The following is a 21164-nucleotide window of genomic DNA, read 5'->3' on the forward strand; positions in this document are numbered from 1 at the left end:
AAGTTTGAAGATTGAGGTTTCTTTTTCACAACCTCCTTCTTCGGTCCAAGGTTCACCTTTCCCTTTCCCTTATTCATTTTACCCATACCCTTATGCCCCCCCCCTTAGAAGATTGTCCAAGTTCAACCATGTTGGCCTTAGCCATTGGCTCCACACGAGCTGATTTTTGAGCCGTTTTATTGTCTTCCTCAATTCGAAGACGAACAATTAATTCATCAATAGTCATCTCCTTTCGTTTGTGCTTAAGATAATTCTTAAACTCAACCCAACTAGGAAGCAACTTTCCAATTATGGCTGCAACTTGGAACGTTTCACTAAGTGTCATACCCTCGGCATGAATTTCATGAAGTATAACTTGTAGTTCTTGGACTTGGGTGATCACAGTCTTGGAGTCAACCATTTTAAAGTCCAAAAAACGGGCTACAACAAATTTCTTTGTTCCCGCGTCTTCGGTTTTATACTTCTTGTCTAAAGACTCCCAAAGTTCTTTGGCAGTCTTTATCCCACAATAGACGTTATACAATGGATCCGCCAAACCATTGAGCACGTAATTGCAACATAAAAATTCAGAATGTTTCCAAGCGTCCAAAGCACTCACACTTTGGGCATCATCTTGGGCAGTAGGTATGGGGGATGTTTTCTCCAAGAACTGTGCTAAGTTCAATGTTGTCAAGTAGAAAAACATTTTCTGCTGCCAACTCTTAAAGTGGACACCCGTGAACTTTTCGGGTTTTTCAGCATGGTTAGCCATTGTGGTCCCTCCCACATTGGCTGGGGTGGTCAAATGGACAGCAGGGGTAGCATTAGAAGTGTTTGGGGTCGGTCCTGTCATTCTTGCACACAGAAAACAGCCCAGGTTAGTAACTTAGAAAAAAAATTCAGAAAATTCTGAAATTTGCCAGATAAATTTATCCCGTGCGAGATAGCTTTATCTCGTGCGAGATAACAAAACCAGCCCAAAAAAGGAGCCTTTTCTGATTTCAGAATGCTAAACCAAGAACGAATCTGTCTAAGTCCAACTTTGAAGATCCAATTCTTGATTCTGAGACCAAAACAGAAAAGAAAAACTGTTTTTAAAACATATACTATTTTGAAACAAAACTGGTTTGGATCAAAATAGAATAGTTTCTGAAAATTTAAACAAAGTTTTCACGATAAGTTATCTCGTGCTAGATAGCCAAAAACAGCCCAAAAATGAGTCTTTTCTGATTTCAGAATGTTAAACCAAGAACGAATCTATCTAAGTCCAACTTTGAATATCCAATTCTTGATTCTGAGACAAAAGCAGAAAAGAAAAAACTGTTTTTAAAACATATACTATTTTGAAACAAAACTGGTTTGGATCAAAACAGAATAGTTTCTAAAAATTTAAATAAAGTTTTCACGAAACGGTTTTAAAAATATTGTTTTAAGATTGTAGGAACAGAATTCATGAATTGAGTAAATAAACAGAAAATTAACAAACAGTTTTATTACTCATACAATACAATACAAGAATCTGAAATAAAATACATAATCAAAGAAATAAATCAAATACAATACGGAAAAATAATATAAACGGTTTGGTTGAGGATCATGTTGAACACGGGGCCCTTAAAACAATATTTCGAGTCTCCCAAGAGAACTCGTTGTTTCCCAGGGTACAACAGGCGGAGTAGTAGTACTGCCGGAGTTAACCGTAAACCTGAAAAAAGTTCGAATAAAAGAAACCAGAAATGTAGAAGAAGAAGAAGTTGGAAAAACCTTGCAACAATGCTTGTGTTGTGTGTAAGGTTTGGTGTGTGTTGCAACTTAGTTTACCTCTCTATTTATAGAGGAAAAACAAGGCACAAGTTTTTCATCCCACCAATGTGGGATACACCACTATAATATTTTCTTTAAAATACACACAATCACACATCGATATCTCATTCATCAATGTCTATTAGTGTGCATTTGTTGTGTCATAACAACCTACTAATGCACACGTAACAAATTTTCCAACACTAACCCAGTTAGAACTTTCCGTTAAATCTGCTCATGTGCAAGACACATGAGGGTAGATTGGTCTTTTTACCATGTTTATTTAAAATTTAAAATATATTTTATTAAAATTTAGAATAAAAAAAACCCTCTCTATCTCTCTCCCTCCCTCTAAACTTTCTTTTTTCTACATAGCTACATTGCTTTGTGGCCACCACCACCGCCACATAAAACCACCATCACCACCGTGTTCCCACCGCCACTATAACTTGAAACCACCGCAGATCCATATGGTGATAGTGAGAGCGTCGACTGATTAGGATTTCATCTCAGCTGCCAATATTCACCGGTAAAACCAAATCGGAAAACCCAGAGTTTCACCGGAAAATACAAATCAGAAGAACATTAGAGACCTATCCACCACCTCTGTCTATGTCATCAAAATTCGCACAAAGGCTGCATCTTTTTCGCTCGCTCTCTCTCTCTCTCTATCTCTCTCTCTCTCTCACAGCATCCCCATCACCACCCACATTATATTCCTTCTCTATCGATCGTACAAAACCACTATCACCCACCACCACCTATTGCCGACAGCCGCCGCTCCTTTATACGCCACCAACATCTAAATTCGGAGAAGAAACTGGTTAAAACCCAAATTGGGCACCATCTCCAGCTAATTACTAATTACTGACTACAATCACCACTTACCACCTCCCACTACCTGCTAGTTGGTCAAAACCCACAAGATAGATAAGCCAAAGAAAAATCGATGTCGTCTATAAACCCTAGATTTCGAAACCCTATGGTTGGAGACAAACACAAGACCTGCAATTTAAGGCTTTTCAAAATCAAGAGAGGCGCCGATGATGATTTTCGAACAGTGAGAGCTGTCGGGGATGGCGTTATTTGTGGTCGCCGGAGAAGAGCCGTCGGGGATGGAGCTGCAGTGGCGGACCTAGAAAATTTTTTCTTGGGGGGCGGAAATTTTTTTAAGGGTCTTATGACTATTAATATATACTATTTATTCCGATCCATACATAGTCGATTCGGGTGATGTAATAAAAAGATAATGACCCAATTAAAGTTCACATACATATTAGAAGCATGTCAATAGTCATTAAAAATGACACATAAGTGTTTGTTTATTTCTATAATTCATTTATGTTACGACTCAATTATTTTAAGTTTCCTGATTATAATAATTCATTTAATAATCCACCACTTTATCATGTGGGCCTTTAAAACTATAGCCCATTAAATATGAAGTTTCATATTTCAAATTTGTTAGGCCTTATTTTAAAAAAACCCATCTAATACTTCGATAATCAACCCTAGTTACCATCTTCCTGACTTCTTCTACATCCTTCTTACATAATAACATCTGAAGCAGGCCAACAGCAACCACCGTGCGCTGCCATTGTTTGCCAGAATATTTTATTTTCGGCTCATATCATGTCAGTGCCACTAAAACTCAGACAAGTTATGTGCTAAAAACTTTAGAAGATCGGCGCAACAGGGAGGCTAAACCAATTTTTAAGGGGGGCAATCAATATTTTACCTGAAAAATTACACTACAAATATTTTTTTAAAGGGGGCAGCCGCCCCCCTTACCACATACCTCGGTCCCGCCTCTGTGGAGCTGAATAGAAGAACTACAGTTACAAAGCTTCTAGTGGTTCAAGTGAGTGGTGGTTGCTGTTGTGTATGGTGCCATGGTGGTGGGGGTGGTGCTTGGTGGTCGTCGGTTCCACGTTGGCCGGAACTAGTGATCATTATGTGTCTCGGGCAACACACGTGTGTAACAACTTGCAGGGGTGGTTATATTGTATTGTTATATTGTATTTTTAGTTTTATTGTTAAATAAATATGTTATAATTACTAAACTGCCCTCATGTGCTTTACACATGATCAGATTTAACTGGGTTAGTGCGAAAGGACTTAAAGTGAATGGAAATTTAAAACATTCGGTATGTTTTCTATCATTAAGTTTGTCAAAGGACGTCCATTGAAAAATCGTGCAAACATAAAGGACGCCTTTTGCCATTTTGTCTTCAAAATATTTGAGTTGTTGATATATCACTTACATATAATACGATATTCTTACACACAACCTTCAAAAAATGTCACAAAAAGTTATTATTGACCCATGAAATATTGTTCGTATAAATGGTATTACGCTTTAGATTGATTTATGCCAATTTAATTTTCACTTTTTCTAAAAAGAAAATGTTAACAATAACCCAAAACCGAAACTCCAGTCTCCATGTTATGTGAATCAAGGTCCTGGGGTGTAAATGAGCCGATCCATTCGTCAATTACTCGAGATTGATTCGTTAAATACTCAAACCAAGTCGAGTTTAAACGAGCCCGAGGCTTCAAGTATCAAGCTCGAGCCGGCTTATGAGCCTAAACAAGCTTTTCTATCTATAATCTATATAAACGAAAACATAAAAATTCTACGTGTCACGATGTGGCCGCTCCCCCTTTTTTTGAAGTCACTAGATTTGCTTGATTTTTAAATGGAGGTTTCTCATGCATTTGACCTGAATTCATGGGTATGGGTCTCATTAAACCCAGATATTTCTTAAACGGGTTATAACATCTCATTAAATTAAAAACTAATCTCACCAAATATTTGATATAAAAATCCTATAAAGTAGGGATATACTAAAAATTAATATATTATTTATTTAACAAAAGATATATATTATTTATAATTAAAAAACCAATTTTATGGTAAAAAAATAAACGTGTCTTGAGTCTCATCAACCCCATATAGCTTTTAAACCGGGTTATAACATCTCATTTATTTGTGAAACAATTTATCATCAAACCATAAGTATATTATTAACTTTCATACAATAAAAAAAAAAAAGATTCAAAAAATAAATAAATATTAGAAACAAATAATATAAAACACCCCCCGTAATATGGAGGATAAAACTAGTATATATAATATATTAAGAAAATAAGCACTGTTACATATAGAAATATGATAAAAATACTTGCATAATTCATAATCTATCGTATATAAAAACAAGTATTTCCACTCGCACGTTACATTTGGAACTTGTTTGAAAGTTACCGTGCGTTGTGGCAGGCATGCGAGTGAGATTCAGCTGATATCAATTCGATTTGTTATGGTAAAAGTTTTGTTTTTGTGACAAAAGTTCATTATCAATGTAGATAGGCAAAAACTAAAAAATGTAAACTGAATGTGCAAGTTTCATTACTAAAGTCGAGAAGCCAAAAAGTATATATACCATATTGATATTGTCATGGCCAATCTTTAAGAAACTAAACTTGGCAAGTTGCCAGTTAATATATAACTAGCATTTGACCTGCACGCGTTACAGTGCATCAATACGCGAAAATATAGATATATGGTACATAAGCTGTTCACATCAGTTCCAAATATCACCCCATTGACTTCTGAACTTGTTTTTTCTCAAGAAGACATCGTTTGTGTGTGTTTGTAAGGCGTCACATGCCTCCTCCCGCTAAAAAAATAAACTGCAGTAAAAAAGAATACATAAAATTTAATTGTTGCTACTATTGTTACCCGTATAAAAGCTTCTCATATTTGACCTCGAATATGACCGACACGTTCTATTTTTGTTGCCAATGATAAAAATGTTTCAGCAAGCAACCCATCATCCCTGCTTTGGTCTCATGTCACCATACAAAATGAAATTTAATGATTCAACTTAGTCTGGTAGTCAAAATTATTTTCCCAAAATGACTTACAGAATTTGTTTAATAGGTTACTGTTCTGAATGTCAAAGATAGTCAACACATTGCAAAGGGGTATTGAAACTTTGAAGGCTGCAGAGGCAGTTTTGGAATTATTTTATTCTTTAACTTTTAGTATTTAAATATTCTAAGGGTTTTTATTATTTCTTTAGTTAGTTTGAGGTTTAAGCTAAGGGGTTAGAAGCAATTCTGACATCCATCAGTTCTGGTAAGTTTCATATCACCATTCGTATTGCTAGCACCGAGGACAGTCAATCGCACCATTGGTTCTCATTCTTCGATTCAAGCAACTCGAACACCAAAGAACTCCACGATCGTCAATCTTCGGTAAATAGAAGTCATATGAAGAAGCTAATATCTTATTACACATAACCTATGAATCAAATTTGTTAAATAGCAAAATTAAGAAATATTAGACAGTTGCAGTGGGGATGCAGTGGGAACTCTTGTTTGTTTCGTTATGGTACCAGTATGATAGAATCGCTCACAATAGAAACCAGAAGAGAACCGAAAAAAGCACTTTACGCATAAAAATAAAATAAAATAAAAATAAAAAAAGGTAATATATAGGCAGTAGTGTATTTGGGATATTCAATTATGGCCCCAAGCCTAATCTCTTTCTCCCGGTTTTCTTCTTATGTAAAGTTGACATCTAACGAAACAAAATCCCGATACAATTCAATAGACTTTTGGCAATTTTGAGTAATCTAATCTTGAAATCAAATTATGATAGTCAAATAACAAAAGAACAAACCAAACAAAAAAGCCAACAACATATTCATCGTAGCCTCCGCCTAACGGCGAGGGCGAGAGCTTTCTGAAGGCGATAATCAATTCAAAGCAGCAGGGGTTCAGGGTTCGAATCGGTTCAAGACTGTAATAGACGCTAATTTGGCGGATCACGCTTGGGAACAGCCCCACTCATTTTACAGCCTAGTAAATGAAATTGAGAACCCTAAAAACTTTAAAGTCTAGTAACTGAATCCAAAAAACCTAACAAATTCAATTACACTTTCGCAGCGATTCTTGTCTTTTAGGTATGGATTTGGCAGGCAAAATCGCTTCTGTTTTACTGAAATGATTTGTGTCCTAATTTCTTCCCCACCAGGTAAAAGAAAATAAAATTCAAAAACAATATAAAGGTCGAACATGAAAATTACCTCTAAGAAATCGATTGAATCGGGCGGAGAAGACATCGATGTCGCTGGTGGTCAAGAAAGAAGGCGGTGCAACAGCCCGTCTTGAAGAAGCAGGAGGAGGTGTTGGATCATTTTAGGGGTTTATTAATTTAGAGATGGTAGACGGAATCTAAAAAAAATGATTTATATATCCTAGCTGCGTGCCCGCGCGATGCGACGAGGTATGCACGCAAACATGACATCAGATGCGTAACCGGTGTTACTGTCTCTGTATGTGCGTGACTTCACAATAGTACACGAGTAACCCGATGATAGTATGCTCATATTGCAGCATTGGAATCTTAACCGGTGTTAGTAAGCACGTCACACAACGACAGTGCATGCTAAGTCAGGTGTCGGTGCGCACGTAACGCTACATTGAACTCGTCTTGACCCGCAACCCGTTCCACTTGACAATGTTCTAACCGAAATTCGTTATGACTTGACCCCTTTCAACCCAAACCCGGACCGACCCAAACTAAATTAACCATTTTGTATCAACTCATTCCAACCTTAACTTTTTAGACCCATGACCCGAACGGCCCAACTCGCCCGATTCGTTTGCCGGTTTTTAATGGTAATCATGTAACACGTTAAGTTTTTAAAATGAAAAAAAATATAACAATACTATACTCAAATTAAAGAGAATAAAATAATCGTTTTAATGGTATAATGTTTTAAAAAAATATTAGCGTGCGAAAAAGTTATAAACGTTTAAACGTTGTCGGGGTAGTTGGTTTAAAATAAGGGGTATATATGTAAGTATTATATAAGTTAATAAAATATGATTAAAGTTAAAGGACCAAAATTGTAATTATTCTTGAATAAATTAAAAACCGTAACATTTTGCTTTTGCTTTTGCTAAAAAACAAAATTGTTAAAGGACAAAATTGCCCCTAAAGTGTCTTAATTTTATGCATCATGATTTGTACTAAAAGCAACAAGTTTGGTACCTCTTAAAAATTAAGAGGTCCCTCACTCATGCTTTATATATAGTATAGATATAATTCAAAAACAATATAAAGTTATGGTTGGAGATAGGAATTCTTGGAGAAGTAGGATTAAAGTTAAATTTTTTTAGGAAAATTGGTTTTAAATACTCCCAACTATGCCTTATTGGCAAATAACAGTCCCAACTTAACACTTGGATGGTGACAGTCCCAACTATTGGTGTATTTGTTTATAATGGTCCACGACTAACGGATGATTAACTCCGTTAATCTGATGCTTACATGGCATGCTTTGTTGTCAAAACCTTGATTACGTGGCAACCAGGAATAATAATAATAATAATAATAATAATAATAATAATATAACATATATAAATAGGTTACATATCCACATCATCTGGTGAACAGTTCACCGTCTTCTCCATCTCCACACCGTGTTCTCCGGCGACACCTTCGCTGCAACCCTCACCATCATCTGTCGAGTCATAATTTGTCGCTATGTTTACAAAATCCTAATTCCGAAAAATTTAACATGAAAAAAAGTTTACACCAACAGATTTATATCCATTTACCCAAACCCTAAATACCATGTTCACTTTAAATTCTTACAATGGAACGCCAATGATGTCGCCGTCCGTTGAACTCAACGCCATGGTGGTGGTGCTTTCATATGACCGAAATTAGCTCTAAACCTCCATTCGTCTTCGCCGCCATGGTGGTGGTGCTTCGTTCTTTAGTTCCTCCCGGACCGAATCTGGTGTTGAACCTTCGTTTAGCACTCTGAAAGCTCAAATTCCGACACCGAGTTTGTGTAGACAGCCGTGAATTGATGGATTCTGCCATTGAACAAGAGAATTGAACATGATTGAGTGAGTGGTAGTGAAATTAGTGGTTGAAGTTTGATGAATTGAAACAGAGGAAAAATCTTGGGGGTGTAATTGGAGATGACCAGTGGTGTGGGATGGGATGTAGTAATGGGTGGCGGTGATTGTTTTACGGGAGGGGAAGAAAAAGAGAGAGAGGAGTAATAAAATCAAGAGATTGTGCCACCTATTATGCCACGTAATCAAGGTTTTGACAACAAAGCATGCCACTTAAGCATTAGACTAACGAAGTTAATCATCCGTTAGTCATGGACCATTATAAACAAATACACCAATAATTGAGACTGTCACCAACCAAGTGTTAAGTTGGGCTGTTATTTGCCAATAAGACATAGTTTGGAGTATTTAAAACCAATTTTCCAATTTTTTAGGGACAAATGAGCACCTTAAGGCTTCTATTTACCTTATTTTGCTCACACACCATATAGTACTATTACTATTTTATTATTACTATTATTGTTTTTATTATTATTATTATTATTATTATTATTATTATTATTATTAATACTACTACTATTATTATTACTATTTCATTTACTATATATTGCCTCATACAGATGTATTATAGAGTCGAGGGTTTCTCTGAAAGTCACTTCTTTATCTCGTTGGATAGAGGTACAGTGTGCCTACATTCCACCTTCCCCAGACCCTACTTATAGCTTTGCTGTTGGTGAGACTAAACTGGGTATGATTGATTGATTGATAATTCAACAACAACAACAACAAACATAACCAGTAAAAATCTCACCAATAACAAAGCTATTAGCGGAGTATGAGAAGAAGGAGATGTAGGTAAATCGTACCTCTAACTTAAAGATGTTATTTTCAAAGAGATCCCCGACTCGAAAACAATAATAAATGTAAATATTTATGAAAATATATAAATTAAAATACTTGAATAAAGAACAAAGAACAAATAATAAATGAGTCAAGCACGCGCCGAGCTTGAGTTTAACAAATCATTCATAAATTGAGCTCGAGCTTTGAAATACAATTTTAAACAAGTCTAGCTTAAGCTTAAGCCTTCTTAAACTAAAACAAGGTGAGTTTGAGCCTAAACAAAGCTTCGGCTGGACTAATTGACACTTACTAGGCTATTCATGGGTAGAAAACTAAGAAGCAAACAAAATACATGGTCTAGCGTTATTGGGCTTAGCCCAATTTACTACGCACTCAAAATATATATATATATATATATATATATATATATATATATATATATATATATATATATATATATATATTGACCCGAGGCTGAAGCTCAATGTCTGGTGAATCATGGGTTAGACTTGGCATAAAACCCGGTTTCGGCCTGATCTGGAAATAGGATCTCATGTACCTAACCCATAGGTAAACCATGTCCTAGCTTCTCAAAGTAACCATACCCGTTACCGGTTTCACCTCTACCCGGACCAGATCCAGCCAAAACCCAATAAAAGCACGGCTAAACTGGTCAAAAACCCAACCATAGCCGAAACTAGTTTCCACACTATCCAATTATTGACTTTGTTAACCAAACCTACCCACACACACGGTTATGGTTTTTAGCTATACCCGTTTTGTGCAACAAAATACATGAAGCAGGCCCAATATACACTCAAGAAAAAAAAAGTGTGGATAATAACGTCACGTGCAGGTAAACTAAAACTAAAAACGAAGTCATGACTCATGAGCCATCAAAGTGGCAACGCTTAACTGAACCATGGTTACTTTGTACCTCACCATCATCTTTGAATAAAAAAAATCTAGGGTTCTTAATCAACTCAAAAAATCCATTCAACAATCTCTTCATCATCCACCAATTAACTCCGTATAACTCCAATTCACTCCCTTAATTCATGTTTCCAGATCTCAATTTCATAATCTTCCGCGTTACGTGATGGAGACGCAGCGGATCATCGAGTTTCCGCACAGAAACATGTAAACGCCAGAGATTGGCTGATCCCGTTCATCCCAAGGTATTGTCGTTTTCTTGATGAATTTGAATTGTTGTGATGGAAACTCTGAATTTTTTTGTGTAATTGAGTTAGTAGAGCTGTTAATTTTATTATTACTTTTTGATTTCTGTTTGTTGAGTACGGATCTGGTTTAATTTTATATGCAGTTGTTGTGATTAACATCTGATATAGTGATGCATGGTTCATTTGTGTAGGAGATGTTTATAATTTGTAAAAACTTATGACCAAAATATAGATCTGTGTAAACGAGCCAAGCTCGAGCTCAGCTCGTTTATTACTTGTTAATTAATTTATGTATTTTTTATTTTTATATGTTGAGAAAAGCTTTAAACAAGCCTAAGCTCGGCACGAGCTTGTGTACAGTACCTTAAATGAGTTTAAAAGATCGGCTCGAGATTGGTTGTGCAGTGTGAAATTAATACATCCAAGTCCAAAATTCAAAATATACAACGCTCGATGAGCCTAAACGATCTTCTCATGCAAGGCTCAAGCGCAGGCTTGATAACTAAACGAGCTTTATATGAGGCCTGTGTCGTTTTGATACTCGCGCCTTTTATTTATCCGATCTCGAGTAGCTCGCGAGCGGCTTGGCTCGTTTGCTGTTGCACCTCTAATTATATCCCATTTTGGAGAGATAATATGGATCTTTTTTAATCTAAAATTGAATTTAAACACTTTTGACTTGTATATAACTTGGCTATCAAATATGCTCCACATATACAACACTGGATGAAGAACACATCGATTTGTAGAGTGTTTTCAATCAATTTGATTGTTCAGATGTTAATATTAATATTGTAATGCTTGCTTGTCGCTCAGGTACATCCAGCTTTATACTGCAGGCAGGAATATATGAATAATGCACTCCCTATGTTTTCTTACTCTTCAATATATTACAAAGGGATGCCTCATAATGGTTCACCTCCATGGAGACCAGATGATAAAGATAGCCACTATATGTTTGCAGTAGGAGAAAATATAACACCTCGATGTAATATTTTTGATATTTTTTGAATTAAAAAACACTTTTGAGGATGCGTTAATGATGCTTTGTTTCTTAATTGCAGATAGAATATTGAGCAAAATGGGAGAAGGTTACCCGTCTTTTTCTTTTATTTCCTCCATCTTGATTTATAAGTTTTAGCTAACTTATTTTTATGGAATCAATTGTAGGTACTTTTGGGCAAGTTTTGGAGTGTTTGGATAATGAAAAGAAGGAGCCTGTAGCAATTAAAATCGTTCGATCAATAAACAAGTATCGTGAAGCTGCCATGATTGAAATTGATGTTTTACAGAAGCTTGCCAGACATGATATTGGTGGCTCACGGTAAGTGTTTAATTGTTATATGTATGTTTCTTTTTTTAAATTGTTGGATGTAGAAGTTAGGGTGATTGTGGTGTAAGAGGTTTTGTAACTTTATGTTTGCAGTTGTGTGCAAATACGGAATTGGTTTGACTATCGTAATCATATTTGTATTGTAAGTGTTTTCTGGTATATGTTTGAGATATTATTAATTTAGCAATGACAGTGACGTCTGGTCATCGTCACAGGTTTTTGAGAAGCTCGGTCCAAGTTTATATGATTTTCTGCGCAAAAACAACTACCGTTCGTTTCCCATTGATCTTGTTCGTGAGTTTGGAAGACAACTTTTGGAATCTGTTGCATGTGTGTGCAAAATCTTGTACCATTTTTTGTTTTCTGTTATTTCTTTTTATATTTTATACATGCAAAATATGTCTTTATGATGAAATGTTTTGTAATATTACCTTTTATTTTATTTTTTTCATTTATTTTTGTGTTCACTAATGTCTTTTTCATTTTTTCTTCTGTTTGTTTTTCATGCAGTTATGCATGATTTACGCCTTATACATACCGATTTAAAACCAGAAAATATTCTTTTGGTTTCATCCGAGTATATCAAGGTGCCAGATTATAAGGTACAAAGATTTGAGTTTACATTTACTTGTTTATCCTTTAATTACTTGTACTGTCTCCATTGTATCCACCAAAATAACAAAAGGGTGACTTTTCTTTTTGTTGTAGCACTATTTATCACCCAAAAATATTCATTATAACAACCTTGTTATTGCGATATCGAATATGGTCTATATGTTTAGATTGTTCTTTGTTAAGTTTTAAATAGTTAGTTAATGTAAGATTCAAATAAGATTATTTGTCTTTTTATAAACTACGATAATTTAGTTGAAACATTAACGTGTAATTATAATGTTTATATAATACAGTTTTTTTCAAGATCTGGAAAGGAAGGTTCTTGCTTCAAGAATTTGCCAAAAACAAGTGCTATTAAGCTAATTGATTTTGGGAGTACTACATTTGAACACCAGGATCACAGCTATGTTGTATCAACACGTCATTACCGGGCCCCAGAGGTTATATTGGGTGAGTGGCGTCTACTCTATTATCATGCGACCTTGTAAGTAATATCATTTTTTGTCATTTGAGTTACATTTTTTGTTGCATGTAGGACTTGGCTGGAATTATCCATGTGATTTGTGGAGTGTAGGTTGCCTACTCGTTGAACTTTGCTCTGTAAGTATTCTATTTTCTTTAGATTATTATGCAAATGCAAATATATAAATGAAAAAATGTATTAACCCTTTTTTTTCAAATAGGGCGAGGCTTTGTTTCAAACTCATGAGAATTTGGAACATCTTGCCATGATGGAAAGAGTTTTAGGGCCGCTTCCGTAACATATGATCATGAGAGCCGAGTAAGATATTATTATTATAATTACATTAGTCTTAGAGGTGACAATTTTGACCTGTTTACTTACAAACGGGTTATTTGGGTTGGGTTTATCTCAAATGGGTATTATGGTTGAATAAAGCCGTAGGATTGTACACGAACCGAAACAAACACGAATCGAAACAAACACGAACAATCAAACGAACATTGTTTTCTTGTTTGTGTTCATTCATTAAGAGAATAATGTGTTCGTCTATGATCGTTTTTTACAAACATGAACGAACGGTTCATGAACATAAACGAACGAGTGGTTCATAACAAAATTTAACGAACGAGTGGTTCATAACAAAATTTAACGAACATAGCTGAAAATAGATGAATGAACATAACTGAGATAAAAACCATTTAGAAGTAAATGTGAACAATGTGTTGGGCCTATAATAGTTAATAAAATTAGACCAAATTGCAACGGGCCTAAAAGTTTTAATGATTATATTAATGAACGTAAACGAACGAACAAGACACGTGTCAAGTTCGTCGTTTTAACTAAATGAACAAAAAGGCTGCTCATGTTCGTTCGTTTTATTAAATACATGAACTTCCTGCCGAGTGTTCATTAACGGTTAACTGAACATTCTGTTCATTTACACACCTTGGGAGAGGTCAATCAAAGTCCATTTTTAGTGTATACAATCTCCTAACTTGTATATATTCAATAGCTTAGATTATTTTTATATGTAATATTATACCCAATGTTTTGTCAGCCGGCGATCTGAAAAATATTTTAGAAGGGGTGCACGGTTAGATTGGCCCGAGGGTGCAGCTTCAAGAGAAAGTATGAGGGCGGTTTGGAAACTTCCACGTCTGCAGGTATAAGTAAGTGTGTGTGTGTGTTTGTTAAAAAGACATTTTTACACATCAAGACTAGTTATCACATAAATAAATTAAAACAATTGTTGCCTTTTGTTTTTGTTTTGTGAATGCAGAACTTGGTAATGCAGCATGTGGACCACTCGGCTGGGGCACTGATTGACCTGTTGCAGGGGTTGTTGCGGTTCTAGCCATCAGAACGGCTCAAAGCTCAGGAAGCTTTAAGGCACCCGTTCTTCACGGGAGATATTAGACGATACGGCTACCCTTTGTAAACGGAAAAATTCAAAAGTTAAATAGAAAGTGGTGATATTTTTCGTATAAATCGAAGCTCTTAATCAGGGTTTTAATGTTACGTCACAAAGTTATCTGCTTGTTTTACTTTTTGGTTGCGAATGTTGGGGATGTATATTGGTTTCTACTAATATGATTTGAAGTCCGGTCGTATAAATTATAAAGTTGTCACGGTTTTAATCATCATTATGATTTGGATGTATGTTTTGGGATTTTAATTGGAAGGAAAGAGATGAAGGGGTCTTTGGGTAGGGCTGGCTAACACTCGACACGATTAACACATATACCAAACATAAACATGACACGATTAACTAGACGTGTAAATTACTCACTCGTGAACATAGACCTGTTCATAAACATGTTTAAAATGAATGACATGACCCAACCTATCCCATATTAACATGGTTACCCTAACTGAATATATGAGATGAGTTCAATATTGAGAGAATGGTTGATCAAGTGTATAATTCAAGAGTTTTTATTGTTATTCGTGTGCCTTTACAAGTTCATCTTCTCCTCTTTATAGGAGGGAGAAGGCACTTGTACAATATTATAACCCTGGGTGAATGGCTATCTTCTTCTGTTTCTTTTGCTTCCTCGCAGGTAGAGGTGCACAAAAAACCCGAACCTGGAACCGGACTCGAAATAAATACCCGGAACCGGTTTTTCTAATACCCGGGTTTTTGATACCCGAATCCGACCCTACCCGTAAGGTACGGATAGGGTATGCATTTTGGCACTAAAACACGAACCCGAACCGGACCGAGGTTTTCCAATACCCGAAACCAGGGATTTCAAATACCCGAAAAATACCTTAAAAATACCCGAATAATACCCCTAAAAAGCGTAAACTTTTAAAGAATCCAATCTATATAAAAAAATACCGGAAAAAAACCCGAAAAAACCCGTAAATAGAGTTTTTTCAATACCCAATAATAGGGTATTCATTTACCCGGTTTTAGAATACCCGGTTCTATACCTGATCCGAACCCGATGCATAGGGTATGATTTTTAGAGACAATACCCGACCCGAACCCGGGTATTTAGAAAACCCGATTTGTACTCGCAGGGTCTTCCCTTCCATGCTATTGTCCGCCGTGTCTTTGTCGGGTCCAGGGAACAAACTCTCTTTGAGCCTTTCACCCAGGTCAGGCAATGGTGTCCTCCAACCTCGCCTCTTCTGATGAGACTTCACCCTGACTTTATTCTTTTTCACATTCCTCTTTATTGGTTTTTCATAGGCTTCTCCCACTGTTAATGCTGCCTTCTTTTATAGGCTGCCTTCGGAGCCCATATTTGAGGTAGGCTCTTCAACAAACAATAAAAGAAAATACAAGTCATTATTGGTACTAGTAACAGGCGGAGGGGCAAAAAGTGTGGGCCCAAGTCTTTTTCAATCAGTCAAATTACCCCTCACATATTTATTTATAAAAAAAAATTTAAATAATAATTGTTTTTCAGTTAGAGTATTACGTGTCTTTTGAGTGAAAAGTTAATAAGAACCCACGCTTGTGTGACAATGATATGGTGAGACATTTTTTTTTCTTTTTAGTTAAACCAACGTAGTCTTAAGAATTACTTGTCATCAAACTCAAGTCTCCAAGATCGAGGTACTTTTTAGTTCAGCTCGTGAGTTGCTCGCCCACGAGCTTGGCTTGTTTCAGACTCCAAAATCGAGATAAGTTGAGTAAAAACTTGAGTCATCCGAGCTTAAACGAGCTCAAGCTTAAAAATAAGTTTGTTTGATAAATGAACCCGAGCCTTAGCCTGAGACGGAGTGTCGCTTATCGAGCTTGATTCGGCCCGTGAGCCTCAACGATGTTATTGTTTATCTATTTTTTATTTAATATTTCAATTATAAATTTTTATAAAATTATTTATATATAAAATTATAATAAAAGTAAGAAAATAATATGCATTATGTTATCTATAAAAGTTAAAATAAAAATATATGAAAAAGCTACTCAGCCGAGCCCGCTTTTCAAAAACCTACTCAACCGAGCTCGATCTTTAGAAATGAAGATCTAAACAATATCGATATTGGGTCGGATCGAGATCGTTTAAGCTCAGGAGCGACTCTCGTCTGAATTTGATGCCGATTCTATAATTAATGTAACACTAGGTTATAACCCGTGTTACACACGGGTTGATTAAAAATATTATAAAACAAAATTAAAAAAACATATATATAGATAATAAGATAAATAATGAGTTCATATTATATAGACAATTATAATACTTTAAGTGTCACACCCCGACCAAAGGCGGCGAAACATGCCGGGGTGCAACGTGATTGGACAAATACACAAGACACTATTTAAAGAGACAATATTTAATCAGCTCATTTATTTCATAAATCAATAATCAACACATCTCGTTCACACAAACAATTTGAATACAAGTAACAATTATATTGTTCGTTTTACTAATACCCTAATGGTCTTGGTAACGTTTTTCGTCAAGTCCTCGAGTCAACAAAAGTCAAACCTGTAACATTTCATAAAATAAAGTTTGTCAACACAAAGGTTTGTGAGCAATTAATACGTTTGAGCATATAGGTATATAGTAATAAAAAGCCACAAAACTTGTATACGAAACAATAAATAAAAGCAACAATATGGATAATATGAGATCGCTAACACATTAGCGACACCTTCCATAAGAGAATACCAGATGGTTCAGGATTTTTATATGAGGTCGTTAATAAGAATACATTAACGGCACCGTCTATAAGAGAATACCAAATAGATTCGGATTTCATGAGGTCGTTAATAAGAATACATTAACGGCACCGTGCTATAAGAGAATACCAGATAGTTCACGGATTTATGAATCAACCAACCAAAAGCGGTAAACACATAAGCACATAAGCATAGAACACCAAATCGAGCATTTATTTAAGTAAAGTATACAATCACGTTTGTGGGTTTAAGATTCTAGTAAATAAAACATTTAGTTTGATAAGTATGAAATGTCACCCCAAAACGAAAGATGGAAAACGGGGTATGAAAGTACTCACCTCGATTGACGAATTGAGAAACTAATAAGTGATCGACATAGAGAAAGCTTGTAAACGAAACGAACGAATCCGACTTGAAAGCTAATTGTAAACGAATAAATAAAATATATTAATGAACTTGAACTTTAGTTGAAACTACATTTGAAACATTGGACGAGAATGTTCGGTTATTAATCGGGTTACCGGTTAATTTGTTAACGATTAGGGACTCGTACTTAATTGGTAATTTAAAGTAAACTAATATTATTTTATTGGGCTTTTAAATAACTAAACCAATATTAAATAGAAACAAGACGGGTTTTAAATCAAGGGTTCGGTTTTTATAAAAAAAATGAATTGATAATAAAGCTTATAATAATATTATTAGAGATAAAGATAGTAAGGATAATAATGGCTTTAAAAATATGCTATATATATGTATATATATACATATATGGATATATAAGATAATAATAATAATAACAATAACTATTTCTAATAATACTAATATAGTATAAAAATTATAACAATAATTATTATTAATAATACTAATAATAATAGTTAAAGAATAAAATCTTGGTATTAATTTAAAGTGTTGTTGATAAAAATAGTAATAATAATAAGTAATATTAATAGTAAATAATGATACCATACTCGATGTTGGTTCGAATTCTAAACGAGTTCACAAAATAACTCTAATAATATTATTGCTAGTAATTAATGATAAAATATGATTTTAATAGATAATAATAATAAGATCTTTAATAATTTTAATAACAACTTTAATATTTATAATAATAATAATAATGAGTTTTATCATGATTTATGATATTAATAATAATGATACCAAAAATACACTCCAAAGTCGGTCCAAGGAGGAAACGAACTTGTGACTCGATTACCGATTATGATTTAGACACAAAAACTATTAAAACTCTAAATCTCATGCTTACCATACGATGTTTGGACGAGAAAAATTGTCGGGGCCGAGCCGGGGTCGTTAGAGGTAAGGCTGTCGAAGACGTGGTGGGTCACCACCACTATGCTTCATAAACTGTCGCCGGATCCCGTTCCGGCCGCCGAAGGCGCGCCGAAAAAGCGTAAGAGAGAGAGAGAGAGAGAGAGAGAGAGATGGAGGGAGAGTAAGAGAGAAAGAGACGGAGAGAGTGAGAGAGTGTGTGTCGGTGAGAGAGAGAGATAGGCGGAGAGAATGAGAGGTTGGGGTCGCCGAAAAATGAGGAAAAGGAAGGAGAGGGTGGCTGAGAGTGCGTCTGGGCTCGTCGGACCATTGCTCCGGCTGCCGAAGGAACAGAGGGAGGGATTACGGCGGCACACCGGTGGCCGGTTTTCCGGTCACCGGAAAAACGGGTAGAGAGGGAAAAGGGGCTACGGGCTGCCGAAAAGCTGAGAGGGAAAGGAGGGGGTTCGGCTGGAGGTGATGGACTTACCGGAGAAGAAGAGTGGTGGTGTCGGAGGTCGGTGGTGAACGGAGGTGTTCGCCGGAGGTGTCGCCGGTCGCCGGAAAACGGCGTCGGATAAAGAGAGGAAGAAGATTTGGGGGGGGGGGGGGCTAGTATGTTTAAGTTAGGGTTAGGGTTTTTGTTATTTTATATATATATATTACATATTTACATAAAGGCCCCTCAAAGTTATAAATATTATACTAAAGGGTATTAAACTTAGGAAAAGTTAATATAGGTTTGAAAAATGGCAAGAATTAACCTTTACAATTTATAACTAATTTTTATGTTAAATGAACAACGATTAGTACACGCCTACATGACGGGTTTTGATGAACTACGTACGTGAAAAATTCAAGGATCGACTTAAATGATTAATAAATTACCAGGTCGGGTTTACAATACAATACGGGTATGAAGTATAATTTATTTAAAATAAAACGCGAAAGAAAATCCAAAACCCGAATTTGACGAATGTCACAGTATCCTCAACTTTTTTTGGAAATTTCGTCCCGAAATTAAAATAAATTTAAAGAAAAAGTAATTATTAACGAATATCGTTTTTAGTAAAATAATTGTGTGAACATATTCTTTTGCAAAAGAATAACGTCAAATCCTGGCATGATTCGAAAAACACTACAAATGAGAAACATAGTAAAGACACTTATATATAGGATGTATCGGCGGCGTATCCACCGTGCCTTATCATGATTCGCATTTCTATCGTTTTTCTGCCATCATTCTCGGGTCTGAGTTATCGCACACAAGTGTACTTACTACGGCTTCCATACGGGGATTTCGATAATTAAGTGTGCACACATAATTATTTAGATCGTCGTATGGTCCACATGGTTCGTTCCATTGTGTGGTTTAAGAGACAAATTTATTTTGAAATCTTTAAATAATAAATGTGTAAATATATTTATTGGGATTTTTACCAATGGGACAAGCCAATACCAGTGACTGAAAAATTTTTATGGATTGACTTTTAAATAAGTAGAAAAATTAGGTACATAATTGAAGCAACAAAATCCGACGGTATAAATCAAGGTGATAATAACAATTCGGTTGAAATAAGTAAAGACGATCGATTAAATAAAAAATATTTTAGGGTAAACAATATGAGATGAGATTTGAAGTCAAAAGTCATCAAGATAATTGTTAAGCCTATACACCGAGGCACTAAATGACACCGATAGATGAAATCCGATAAGTGAAAAGTGAGAAGTCCAATAAATGAACCCATAAAGTTGGGATAAACAACGATACAATTAATAATAACATCGTGCGACGAGTTTCACACATAAAAAAACTTGAGGTTATAAGTATTTGAGGATATGATTGCGTGAAATCACGAGAATGATCTGAGTTTCTTTGGGGTGACGCATACGTGCATCAATATAAATAAAATTGTATTGATTAACAACCAAAACAATAAATAAAATGTGATAAAACGTGAATACGACCACTATTGTGAAACCATTTATATAATCGTCAATATAATAACGGTTTCTAATAGCGCCAAAACTTGTAGACAGCCACACATAGGCCGTTAATAGATTAGATAAAATGATATAGAATAATGTATAGAACCGTTTTTACATAAATTCTCAAATATAAATAACATAGTCATGATAATATCGTTTAAAAGATAAACGAGATTTTGGCGAAGTTTAGGTTTTGAAAGTATTACACAAATTGTTATTGAATAGTTTGCATTCGGTCACGAAAATCAAAACACAACAATGAAATCTCATGTGCATAATATTGTAATCGAAACATCTCATCAAATGAAAAGAAATCGTAAAAATCAGTGAGACTCGAATAAACGATGAAATATGTAAATCGCGTAGCGTATAATAGACTAAAATTGCAAATGAGGTCTTAAGTAAGGCCGTTTTATTGTTTCCAAGAAAATGAATATATTTATATCAATATATTGCTGTAACGCGTAGCTAGAGAAAAGATTTGATCATTATCAAGTGTGAATCTTGTAAGCCCAATTTGTTAAAGGAATTTGTATACATAAAGCGGTTGTGATGGAAAATATTTATAAAATAATGCTTGCGATAATAAGAAGTAATAGTTTGCGTAAATCATTATCGAACAAAAATTTGTGTAACAATATAAAATATTTATAAACGCGTCCT

At 35.2% G+C, this 21164-nt stretch overlaps 1 pseudogene across 1 annotated transcript; it reads left to right on the plus strand.

Annotated features, from left to right (window-relative positions):
- Window positions 1-10466: 10466 nt before the first annotated feature.
- On the plus strand, window positions 10467-14552 carry LOC143589628 (serine/threonine-protein kinase AFC1-like; annotated as a pseudogene). The gene is made up of 12 exons (XR_013145316.1): window positions 10467-10685; window positions 11505-11676; window positions 11753-11779; window positions 11859-12012; window positions 12115-12163; window positions 12237-12351; window positions 12532-12623; window positions 12930-13086; window positions 13172-13236; window positions 13320-13417; window positions 14157-14262; window positions 14379-14552. The product of XR_013145316.1 is annotated as a serine/threonine-protein kinase AFC1-like (transcript).
- The last annotated feature ends 6612 nt before the right edge of the window (window positions 14553-21164 follow it).

This window comes from Bidens hawaiensis, unplaced genomic scaffold, assembly GCF_021521415.1.
Source record: "Bidens hawaiensis isolate Kalapana, Puna unplaced genomic scaffold, B.hawaiensis_p1.1 tig00037674_1, whole genome shotgun sequence".
NCBI lineage: Eukaryota > Viridiplantae > Streptophyta > Magnoliopsida > Asterales > Asteraceae > Bidens > Bidens hawaiensis.